This window comes from Mustela nivalis (assembly GCF_964662115.1).
Source record: "Mustela nivalis genome assembly, contig: HAP1_SCAFFOLD_281, whole genome shotgun sequence".
Classification (NCBI taxonomy): domain Eukaryota; kingdom Metazoa; phylum Chordata; class Mammalia; order Carnivora; family Mustelidae; genus Mustela; species Mustela nivalis.
The window spans coordinates 730,494-741,987 of record NW_028136360.1 but is presented as its reverse complement, the minus strand read 5'-3'; positions in this window follow the sequence as shown (position 1 = coordinate 741,987).

Here is an 11,494-nt window from a genome sequence, read left to right as displayed (position 1 = left end):
CCTTCACCACAGGAGAGAAGAGGCGACAGGATCCCTGCACAGGGCCCGAGCACTGGGATGGGGAACGGTGGGGACTGTCTCCACTCTTTCCCCGGCACAAACCCGGCCACCCACAATGCTGCCATATCTTGGTGGAAGACGGCATCTGACTGCACGTTTCTCCATGGGGTTGTTTCTGCGAGTTCCGGGTATGGCACCTGGTGGCAAGCCCAAGTCTGCCCTTGGGACAGGTGGCCAAAGAGATGCTTTCCCCTTGGGACAAGAGGCACAGGACAGGCCTGCCTTCTGCCCAGACTCCTTCCTCAGAGTGGAGCACGCACCCATGCCCTTGTCGTCCCCTCATGTCTCCTTAGCAGCCAGGCTTCAATCTCTCCGCACAGGGAGTAGAGGACACTTGTCTTCTCATGGCCTGCTGTTCGTGCCTCGGCAGGCTATTCTGACTCCCGAGCGTTTCTAGACCCAAGGCCAAGGGATCCTTCTCTTCCCTGGGGCGGCGTGCTGTGCCTTCCCCAAAATTGCTCCTGGGGAGCGCGGTGACAGACGTGTGCAACCATGCTTCTCTCTCAGGCAGAGGGGATGCTAGGGCAAAGAGGATTTCGCTCCATGCGGGTATCTTCCACCATGTTGCCGAGACTCGCTCAGGCAAGCAGCAGCAGCATCCCCAAACCCAACTCTGATTTCCCAACGAATGCTGTGCTTTCCTAAGGGAGAGGCCCAGGCAAAGAGGCTTTCGCTGTATGCGGGTTTCTCCCACCGCAAGACTGGGCTCAGGGAAACAGCAGCAGCCCGCACAACATTTCTCAGCGAATGCTGTGCTTTCGCAGAGGCTTTGGTTTGGAGCGAACAGCACTTCGCCGCTGCTTCCTCAGCAAAGCTTCAGTCGAGTCAGGGAAGAAGAGCTGCGGGAGAGCTGTTGCCTCTTGGGCCTTGCTTTCCCTGGCTCCATGTTCGCGCCCGGATTTCACTTTGCTAAGCCGAACTAGGCAGACACATTCACAACCCTGCAGCAGCGTGCGTGGCCTAGCATGGCACTCTATTCCTAATTCCATCTCCTGCTCTGGTAAGGCTTTGCCTTTTGCTCCGGTGCTCGGGCAGACTCGGGGTCAAGGCCAGTGCCTTCACCACAGGAGAGAGGAGGCAACAGGATCCCTGCACAAGGCCCGAGCACTGGGATGGGGAACAGTGGGGACTGTCTCCACTCTTTCCCCGGCACACCCCGGCCACCCACAATGCTGCCACATCTTGGTGGAAGACGGCATCTGACTGCACGTTTCTCCATGGGGTTGTTTCTGCGAGTTCCGGGTATGGCACCTGGTGGCAAGCCCAAGTCTGCCCTTGGGACAGGTGGCCAAGGAGATGCTGTCCCCTTGGTAACAGAGGCACAGGACAGGCCTGCCTTCTGCCCAGACTCCTTAGAGTGGAGCACGCGCCCCTGCCCTAGTCGTCCCCTCATGTCTCCTTAGCAGCCAGGCTTCCATCGCTCCGCACAGGGAGCGGGTGAGACATGTCTGGCCACCGGCCTGCATTTCTTGCCGCGGCAGGCTATCCTGTTCCCGAGCGTTTCCCGACCCCAAGGCCAAGGGATCCTTCTCTTCCTCGGGGGCGGCGTGCTGTGCCTTCCCCACACTTGCTCCTGGGAAGCGTGGTGACAGACTTGAGCAACCATGCTTCTCTCTCAGGCAGAAAGGATGCTAGGGCAAAGACGATTTCGCTCCATGCGGGTATCTTCCAACATGCTGCGGAGACTCGCTTAGGCAAGCAGCAGCAGCATCCCCAAACCCAACTCTGATTTCCCAACGAATGCTGTGCTTTCCAAGGGGAGATGCCAAGGCAAAGGGGCTTTCGCTGTATGCGGGTTTCTCCCACCGCGAGACGGGGCTCAGGCACGCAGCAGCAGCCCCCAAAACATTTCTCGGGGAATGCTGTCCTTTCGCAGAGGCTTTGGTTTGGAGCAAACAGCCCTTCGCCACTGCTTCCTCAGCAAGGCTTCTGTCGCGTCAGGGAAGAAGAGCTGCGGGAGAGCTGGTGCCTCTTGGGCCTTGCTTTCCCTGGCTCCATGTTCGCGTCCTGGGTTCACCCTGCCAGGCCGAACTACGCAGACACAGTCACAACCGTGTAGTAGCGCGCTTAGCCTAGGATGGCACTCCATGCACACTACCATCTCCCGGTGTAGGCATCGCTTGGCCTTTTACTCTGGCGCTCAGGCCGACTCGCGGACTAGGCCTGTGCTTTCCCCACAGGAAAGGAGAGGTGACAGGATCCCTGAACACCGCCCGTGCACTGAATAGGGAGCTTTGGGGGACTGTCACCACTCCTTCCCCTTAAAACCCGGGCCTCCTCCAAGCTTCTACATCCCGGAGGAAGATGGCATCTGATGGCCAGGTCTTTCTGGGAGTTGTTTCTCCAGTTTAGGGTAGGCGCCTGGTTGCAAGCCCATGGCTCCACCACGGTCAGGTGGCCAAGGAGCTGCTGTCTCCTTGGGCCCAAAGGCTCAGGACAGGCATGCTTTCTGCCCAGACTCCTTTCTCAGAGTGGAGCCCTTTCCCCTGCCCTAATCTTCCCCTCGTGTTTCCTTAGCAGCCCGGCTTCCTTCGCTCTGCAGTGACAGATGTGTCCCTTTCCTTAAGGCTCTTTCCACAGGCACCACCGCGCTTCTCTCTCAGGCAGACCGGAAGCCCAGGCAAAGAGGATTTCGCTCCATGCGGGTTTATTCCACCGTGCAGTGGAGACTAGCTCCGGCAAGCAGCAGGCAGCATCCCACAGACCCGACTCTGATTTTCCAGAGAATGCTGTGCTTTCCCAGAGAGGATGCCCCGGCCAAGAAGCTTTCGCTCTATGCGGGTTTTTCCCATTGTGCTGCGAATACTAGGCTAAGGCAAGCAACAAAAGCAGCCCACAGAACCGACTCTGATTTCCCAGCGACTGCTATGCTTTCGCAGAGGTTTTCAGCTTGGCGCAAACCGCACTTCGCTGCTGCTTCCTCAGCAAGGCTTTGGTCGTTCGCTCTGTCGCGGCTGGAAAGAAGAGCCGCGGGAGAGCTGGTGCCTCTTGGGCCATGTTTTCCCGGGCTCCAAGTTCGCGCCCGGGGTTCACCTTGCTAAGCCGATCTAAGCAGACACAGTCACAACCCTGCAGCAGCGTGCGTGGCCTAGCATGACACTCTATGGCTATTACCATCTCCTGGCGTAGGTAAGGCTTTGCCTTTTGCTCCGGCGCTCGGGCAGACTCGGGGTCAATGCCAGTGCCTTCACCACAGGAGAGAGGAGGCAACAGGATCCCTGCACAAGGCCCGAGCAGCCTGGGCAATTAGCAAAGCCCCTCTCCCGGCCGCCCCCGCCCCCCTCCCTCCTGAGTCCTCTGAGAGCTCACTTCCAGCTTTGGAAATAAGCAAAGACCCTTCTCTGCGCTGGCCCCGCCCCCTCACTTCTGAGGCCGGAGCCCATGCTGGGGTTGGGGGCTAAGCTCCCAGTGGAGCATCTCAACAGGAAAAGGTCCACCCAAGGGAAGCTCAAAGTGATACGTGCCAGGCACTGTGTCAGGTGTTGGAGCTAAAGGGAAGGAGAGCTTGGAGGCTGGCTGGGGAGGGACATCCATGACACAAGCACAGCTAGAAACGGAGGCCAATGCTAGAAAAGAGAGAGCATGCTGCATGGAGAGTGTGTACCATGGGGCTTGTGAGCTCACGAATAAGTGGGAGTAACTGGAGTGGGGAGATGGGGGAGAGAAGAGGGTCTTCCCATCAATGGGAATCACCTGTGCTTGGAGGCAGGTGCCATGAGAGGTCTCCACAGGAAGAAGGAGGCAGTGTGGTTGAAGGGCAGAGAGATGGGGCAGAACAGCCATCTCCATTCCTGTGTGTTCATAGGCTTCCAACGTTTAGATACACCCTTGTTCGTGGTGTATATGTTGGCAATTCTTCCAGGTTTCTGTTGTTTTGATGCTCCATCAAGACAAAACAACTTCCGCTTATCTTTTGTCTCTCGAAGGCATAAAATGACTCTCGCTGACTTATGCACAAACACTTTGGCTCTCTTCTCCTTGGGAATAGCATAACCTATGTCTTCCCTGTTTCTTCACTTGCAAGCTATGAGTATCTTTATAGTCGAAGGAAATCTCCTATGGTCAACAGAAGGACGAGCTAGTTTAATATTTGCTGTTTTCTTATGGATGTTTTCTACCTTTTTTTTTTTTTTAATTTGGAATTTCAACCACTCTTACAAACTGTTTGTATTGACGGGAGACTTTAGTCCTGATACTGAATGTATTTTGATAGGTAATAGTTCACTTTCTCATTTCGGTTGGCTTCTGACTTGGATTCTATTTGCCTTTCACCTATATGGTATTTTCTTGGGGTTGCTTCATTGGTACGATTCCTCGCTTCCTTCCCATATTTTGCATGTCTTATCTTTGTGTGTTTGCATGTGCATGTGTTAATGCTGTGTGGTGTGTGTGTGTTTCACATCACAATTATTATTAAAATACGAGAGAATGGAATTCGGTCTCTTGTGGGTAGCAATTCAATTTGACATGCCTTGAAATCTCACATTCCATCAGTTTCAGGAAATCTCCTGCAAGGAATGTCATCTCTTGTCCTCTTCAAGTAACACGTGTTCTCACAAAACTGCTTTCCAAAGAACAGCACCATTTGAATTTCTCATTAGAGTCATACTGTTTGTACCAATACCCTTTCTTTTTCGTATGATTCTTGAGTGTCATGAGTTAGTGAAATCGTCTGTCTGATGTCGTTCTGAGAATGATAGATGTGACAAAGCCCAATGCTCTCCGCAAGACTGCCATAAGAGACAAGTGGAAGAATTCCTTCTTGCTTATGTCTCAGTACGAATTGCGGTGACATGGAGGAGAGTGAGATGGTAGTAGTGTCTAATAACCTCATGCTTGTCTTCAGCTATGAAGGCAACAGGAAGATGAACACAACAACTGCATTGGGGTGGAAATTGACCTGAAGCCTACAAGATAAACTCCACAGCGAAAGAAAACGGAAGTTGCAGAGATGATGGGAGAAGGTTGGAGACATGGCTCAGGGGATATTTGGTTGGTTAGTGGATCAGAGGGCTGGATCCCATGAAGAGTACCAAGGCACAGGAGAGCAGGGCACACTGGGAACCCACAAGGAACCTGTTTCCCAGTGCCGTTGACTGTGAGACGCAGAGGGTCTGAAGGGCACGAGTACTTTACAACACAAGTGTTGAAGGCTGAAGTTTTCCTATCAGCAGGCTTGGCACACATCAACTTGAAGGAACACCATCTTTTTCCTGCATATGACACCAACAAGCGACCAGGAGCAGACAGCCTGGAGACAATGATCAGAGAGAGACAATACTAAGTGACGCACTGGGAAGATGGTGAGTAGTGGGAGTGATTCCGTGAAAGGCAGTGTTCGTGGAGATGTCTCAATGTGGACATAATAAATTTTGGGCTCTCGCAACAGCAGCATCAAGACAAAGCTACTGGCCAAGACAGGTATGTGAGGACATAGGCTGCCTAGCCAGCCAACTCGAAATCCCGACAGTGGAATACTTGGAAAACTGCCTTCCTCAGTCCAAGATGCTTAGTCCAAGGACAACGACTCTCCCATAGGGGACGAGAAGAAAGCTTTGACCACATGTTCTCTTCTGAACACAGCATTCTGCAGGCCTGCGTTCTGCTGAGTTGCTCGAATTTCTCCTTTCACAGGCACACCAGAGCCCACCAAGGTAAACCTCTGCATATTCAACCCGGACCCTAAAAACAACAAACGGCCGGAAAGGAGAGCTACAGCAAATGACTGGCCTCCAGGACAGGGTCAGCCACAACACAAACAGCAGTGGCATGCATGCCACATACACACTCACAAACACACACACACGCACGCACTCAACAAACCTTAAGGGCCAGCCCTGGGTACTCCGGATCTCTTCCTCCTAAATAAATTACCCTCAGGTTAGAAAGCAGAATGAGTTTAACGAATACAGAGAGGTGACAGAGACTTAGATCCAATGCAAAGATGAAAAAATCAATTGATGCCCAGGTAAAGGAAGAAGGAATGATTATGGCTAGGCAATCAGAGTGAACCCTCTACATAGAAAACGCCCGATGCGGGATTGAAAGCAGGGGCCTGGATACTCGCTGTACGTCAGAAAACATAGGAGATATCAGAGAGTCTCGAACCACAGAGATAAAACTGATAAAGATAAAAGCACCTAAAGAACTCCTGAAGAGAAGATTGGTAGGAGACTGTACACTGCAGCTCCATGCAGGATCCCATGATCTTACCTCCAGAGGCTTTTCCAAAAATTCCAATGCTGTTTCAGTTCTCATCATTTGAATTCGGGTGGCCCTCCAAAGATAGGGTCCTTATTCAAAAGAGCGAGACTGATACAAAGTGAAGGTCAAGCAAACGTTAATTTTGCACAAAGCATCGAGAATCATATTGACCGGTCAGGGCCTTCTCTTGCAAAGAGGCAACCCCTCCCAGCCTCAGAGACTAACATTTATAGCGGTAGTTTAGCCAGGCTATACAGACGTGGCCAATGAGATAACAATACAGAAAAAACTGCACAGTCGTGCTAAGTCTGCTACACCACAAAAACAAAAATGCTAGGTAACACATGGGTGGACAATTGGATCTCAATTTACCCTAGTAGATATATGCGTGCCCCTCTAATGGGATGTCTTCACCTGGCCTGATTCACCCTTGTATCTAGGCTTTGAGAGTAAGCTCCTCTGGGAGGAGTAGGGTCAATTTTGTTTACAGCATGGGTTCAATATAAGTTTACTGCAGAAACACAAAATGACTCCCTCTGGCCTAGCGGACCTTATAATGAGTAGCTGTAGCATCCCTAGAAATAGAGCCAAAATGACTTCCAAATCTTCAAAACTGACGATTTACCAAAAGCAGATTCTACATCCTAGAACCTTAGGTCCAGAATGGACTCATGTACTTGGAGTCCACAGGAGCAAGCATGGAGCATGTTGGAAAAGACCCATAGCCCAAGTGAAGCCATCTGAAAGACTTCCATGCCCGTTTCAGGAAGACAACTTGTATCTTCAAAAGGAGGCATTGAAGAGGATTCAAATGTCAAAGAACCTGGAGCATTCCCACAGGGTCGTGCAGATACCCTCTGGAGGAGTACATGTAGATGTGACAGCACAAGCCTGCCTTCACCCTCTCATGAACATCCCCCAAATAGTTTCATGGGATAAGCAAACAATGCCTCTTGTGGAAGATGGGCGTGTTCTAATGGAGGCAGCAGAAGATGAACAGTGGGACAACAAAGGGCCATTAGAGAGCCACAGACAGCGTATGCTACAGGTTGGTGAGGATATTCAGGAAGACAAGGAACTGGAGAATGAACATTGGAGCTCTGAGCGAAGGTCTAGCATTTGAGATAATGGGAGGTTCTCTGAACCTGGCTGCCTTCCATAGAGATCTAGGTCCAAATTAAAGAAAACATCCTCTGGCCACAGTCAATCCTTGTACCCCGGTTGTGTTTTTGTCTTTTTGTCAAACAATGCACATGCACATATTTGACAGAGAGACAGAGAGATCACAATCAGGGTGTAGAGCTGGAGAGGGAAAAGCTGACTTATCCCTGAGCAGGGAACCTGAGACCAGAGTCGATGCCAAGACCCTGGGATCATGAGTTGAGCTGAAGGCCACCTCTGAACTGATAGACACAATCCATGACACAACCTTTGACTTCTGAATACGTCCTAGTTCTAGACGTGAACCACTGCTCTGTCATTGTTCACAAATGAAGGGGAAATGGATTTTGGCTTGGGCTGGTGTTGCTTGAGCAACCTGGCCTGCTTTGAGAGCTGGTATAGTTTGTCCTCTTGAGGTAAGTGATTTGGCTATGTACAAACTACACTCCCACGCATATTTAGGTAAAGAGAATTCCTCCATTGAATGAAACTATGTCTTGTGGTTCCATGCTTCTGTGGATGGTGATGTGAGTCCTCCTTGCCTCTGAATCTGGATCTCTGTTTCTGCTCCCAGATGAGGGACAGTTTTAGCTCTGAATTCTCAAATCCATGTTCAGCCCTCTTTTTTTTCTCTCACTCCTACTTCTCCTACAATAAGCACCTCTTTCTATTCCTTGGAGTCAATGACTTTCCTAAGCTCATTGTCATGTTTCATCATTCTTCCTTCTTTCTTTGGATTTGTTTCCTTATTTACCATTCCTTTTCTGCCAGGTCAAAAATTTGGTCCTTTGCTTCTGCCAGCTTCTTGGACTTTTCCTTCAGTCTGCTACCAATCTTTTCTTTAGAAATTCTTTATTTATTTTATTTTATTTTATTTTACTTTATTTTATTTCTATCAGTTTAATCTATGTGTTTTGAGACTCCCTGATATCTTTCTGCTTTCAATCCTCCATTGGGCGTGTTATATGTGAGGTTTCACTCCGATTACCTGGCCATGATAATTTCTTGTCTTCTTCCTTGGCAACAATTGATTCTTCCATCTTTGTCTTGGATATAGGTCTCTGACTCTTTCTCAGTATTTGAAAAATCAATTCTGTTTTTTATCCTGATGGTAATTTCTTTAGAAATAAGATATCATGGAGTGCCCAAGGGCTGGCCCTTGAGGGAGTCTCAGGTATGTGTGTGTGGCATGCATGCCCTCTGCTGTTGTATCATAGCTGCCCCCTGTCCTTGAGACCAGTCATCTGCAGAGGCTCTCTTTGCCAGCCTTTTGGTGTGTTTGGGGTCTGGGCTGAATAGGCTGAGGTTTAGCTTGGTGGGATCTGGTGTGCCTGTGAAAGGAGAAATTCAACCTTCACAACAGAATGAATGCCTGTAGCATTCTGTGGTCAGGGGACAGCCTATGGACAGGGCTTTCTTCTAGTCCCCTATGGGAGAATCTGTTCTCTTAAAATGAAGCAAGTTGGACTGAGAAACACAGTACCCTATGTGTTCCATGGTGAGAATTTCGTGTTTGCAGGAGAGGCAATTAAAGCCCTCACCAACCTGTCTTTGGCCAGTAGCTCGGGCTTGATGCTGCCTGTGCGAGAGCCCCAAATTTCTTTTGCCCCCATCAAATCATCTCCAAGAACACTGCCTCTCACTAATGTACAGCCAGAACCCACCATCTTCCCACTGTGTCACCTGGTATTGTCTCTAATCGTGGTTTCCAGGCTGTCTTCACCTGGCTATTTGTTGGTGTTCTCTGACAGAGAAATACAGTGTTCTTTTGAGTTGATATGCCAAGGCTGCTGATCTAAAATATCCAGGCCTCAAGGCCCTTTGTTGGCATGAACTAGTATGATTCAGACCCCCTGATGGTCAGAATCAATGGAATTGGAGAACGTACTCCTTGTGGGTTCCAAGTGTGCTCCGATCTCTTGTGGCTTTGCCCATTGCATTGTCTCACTGCCTTCTGAATTACCAACTTTCCACTTTTCCCCTAAACCATGTCTCCAGTCTTCTCCCATAGTGATTGCAACTTATTCTCTCTTTTGCTATGGAGTTTGCTTTGTGGGCTCCAGTTCATTTCTGCCATGTTGAAGTTGATGTGGTAATCTTCCTGTTGTGTTCCTGGATAAAGACAAGTCTGGAGTTACCAGACACTACTACCATCTCACTGTCCTGAAAAAGCCCCACAGAATCTTACCCAGCCATAAGCAAGAATGAATTCTTTCCACTTGCCTCATGTGGCAGAATTGTGGAGAGCATTAGCCTACGTCACATCTATCAGTCCCAGAAAGACAAATAACATACAATTTCACTCTCTCATGACTGTCAAGAGACATATGAAAAAGCAAGGGAAAAATGGACAAATAATACGACACTACCCAGGCACACAAAATGTGGTGTTTGTTGAGGTCAGGTTTGAGAAAATATGTGTTTATCAAAGAGGACAAAAGATGACATTCTTTGTAGGAAATGTGGCTGAAAGAGAGGGAATGTGAGTTTTCAAGGCATGTCAAATGGAACTGCTATCCATTAAATACCGACTTCCTATCTCCATCAATTTAATTATAATTGTTATTTGAAACACACTCAGCACACACACACACACACACACACACACACACACACACAGATAAGACACACAAAAGATGGGGAGGAAGTGAAGAATAGCACTAATGAAGCAAACCCAAAAGAAAAGAACTGAGAGAAAAGGATAAATTCCAAGACACATATTCACTCCAAAGATTAGGTCAGGAAACCTACAAAATCTCAGCTCTGTAGTAGTGACTAAAGCGTTTGAAGCAGTAATCAAACCCCTGTCAACACACAGATGGCGAGGTGCAAATCATTTCCTGTTCAACTCTTCTAGACATTTAGAGAAGGCAATGCCATTTTCTTCTCATCAATTCCACAAATGGAGGAGGTGGATGAACTCCACTTTACTAGTATAAAGACCCAATTCAAATAATGACATTTTAGGAAATAAATTATATTCCATTTCAATAATTAAACATAATAAAAATATAATTCTTTCCTTTTCTCTGTCTGTCTTCACCTGCATTTGAAAGGGCCAGCTTGTTTTTGTATTATTTTGTACTGTTGAGGAAGCCAGCCTGTCATCCATCATCCATTTTTGACAGAGTATTCACTGATGCTTCAGTTCCATATATGACCTAGTACTCCGCCTAAGATATGCCAGAACTCTTCAACACCCATTAGCCCGTTCCCTCATTCCCTGCATGTCTCTTTTTTCCTTGACTCTCAGCTTGATTCCTCAGAGTTCTGAGTTACTCTTGGTTTGTCTCCTTCTCTGACTTATCCCCTTCAGTTTTTCCTTCTTTCTACTAAGGGCCGTGGTATTCGTCCTAGGGCACATATGAGAGAAGCCATATGATATTTCCCTATGTCTCCTTGCCCATTTCATTTCACAAACCCAGTCCTGTGGCATTCATGCCAGTGCAAGAATCAAGAGTTCATCCTCCCTAATTGCTGAGGAATACTCTGTTGCCAATATGGACCACACCTTCTTTATCCACTAGTCTTTGCAAGGACATAGCAGCTCAATCCTCAGTTCTGTTCAAGTGAGCCTTATATAAGTGTTGTTCTTGTTGCTGTTCTGTTGAGAAAGCCTGCCTATCATCCATCATCCGTTTTTGACAGAGTATTCAGGGATGCTTTAGTTGCATGTACGTCCAGTGCTCCTCTTAATATATTCCACAACTCCTGACTACCCATTAAGCAGTTCTCTTTTTGGTAAACCTCAGCTGGATTCTCAGAGTCCTGAGTCACTCCTGGTAGGTCTCCTTCTCTGACTTTTTGCCCGTCAGTATTCCCTTCCTTTTCCATTTCCCAACAGCAGGGCATGGGACATTCATGTCAAGGCAAGGTCCAGGTGTTCATTCACTTCGATGGCAGAGGAGTACTGAGGTGCCGAAATGGACCCAAACTTCCTGATCCACTAGTACTTGCAAGGGCATTGCGGCTCACTCCAAAGGTCTGCTCGAATGGGCCTTGCAAGCCGTCTATATACGCCGTCCCTTTCCTTCTGACTAAAGAGTCTTGGTCCACATGTCTATACCCG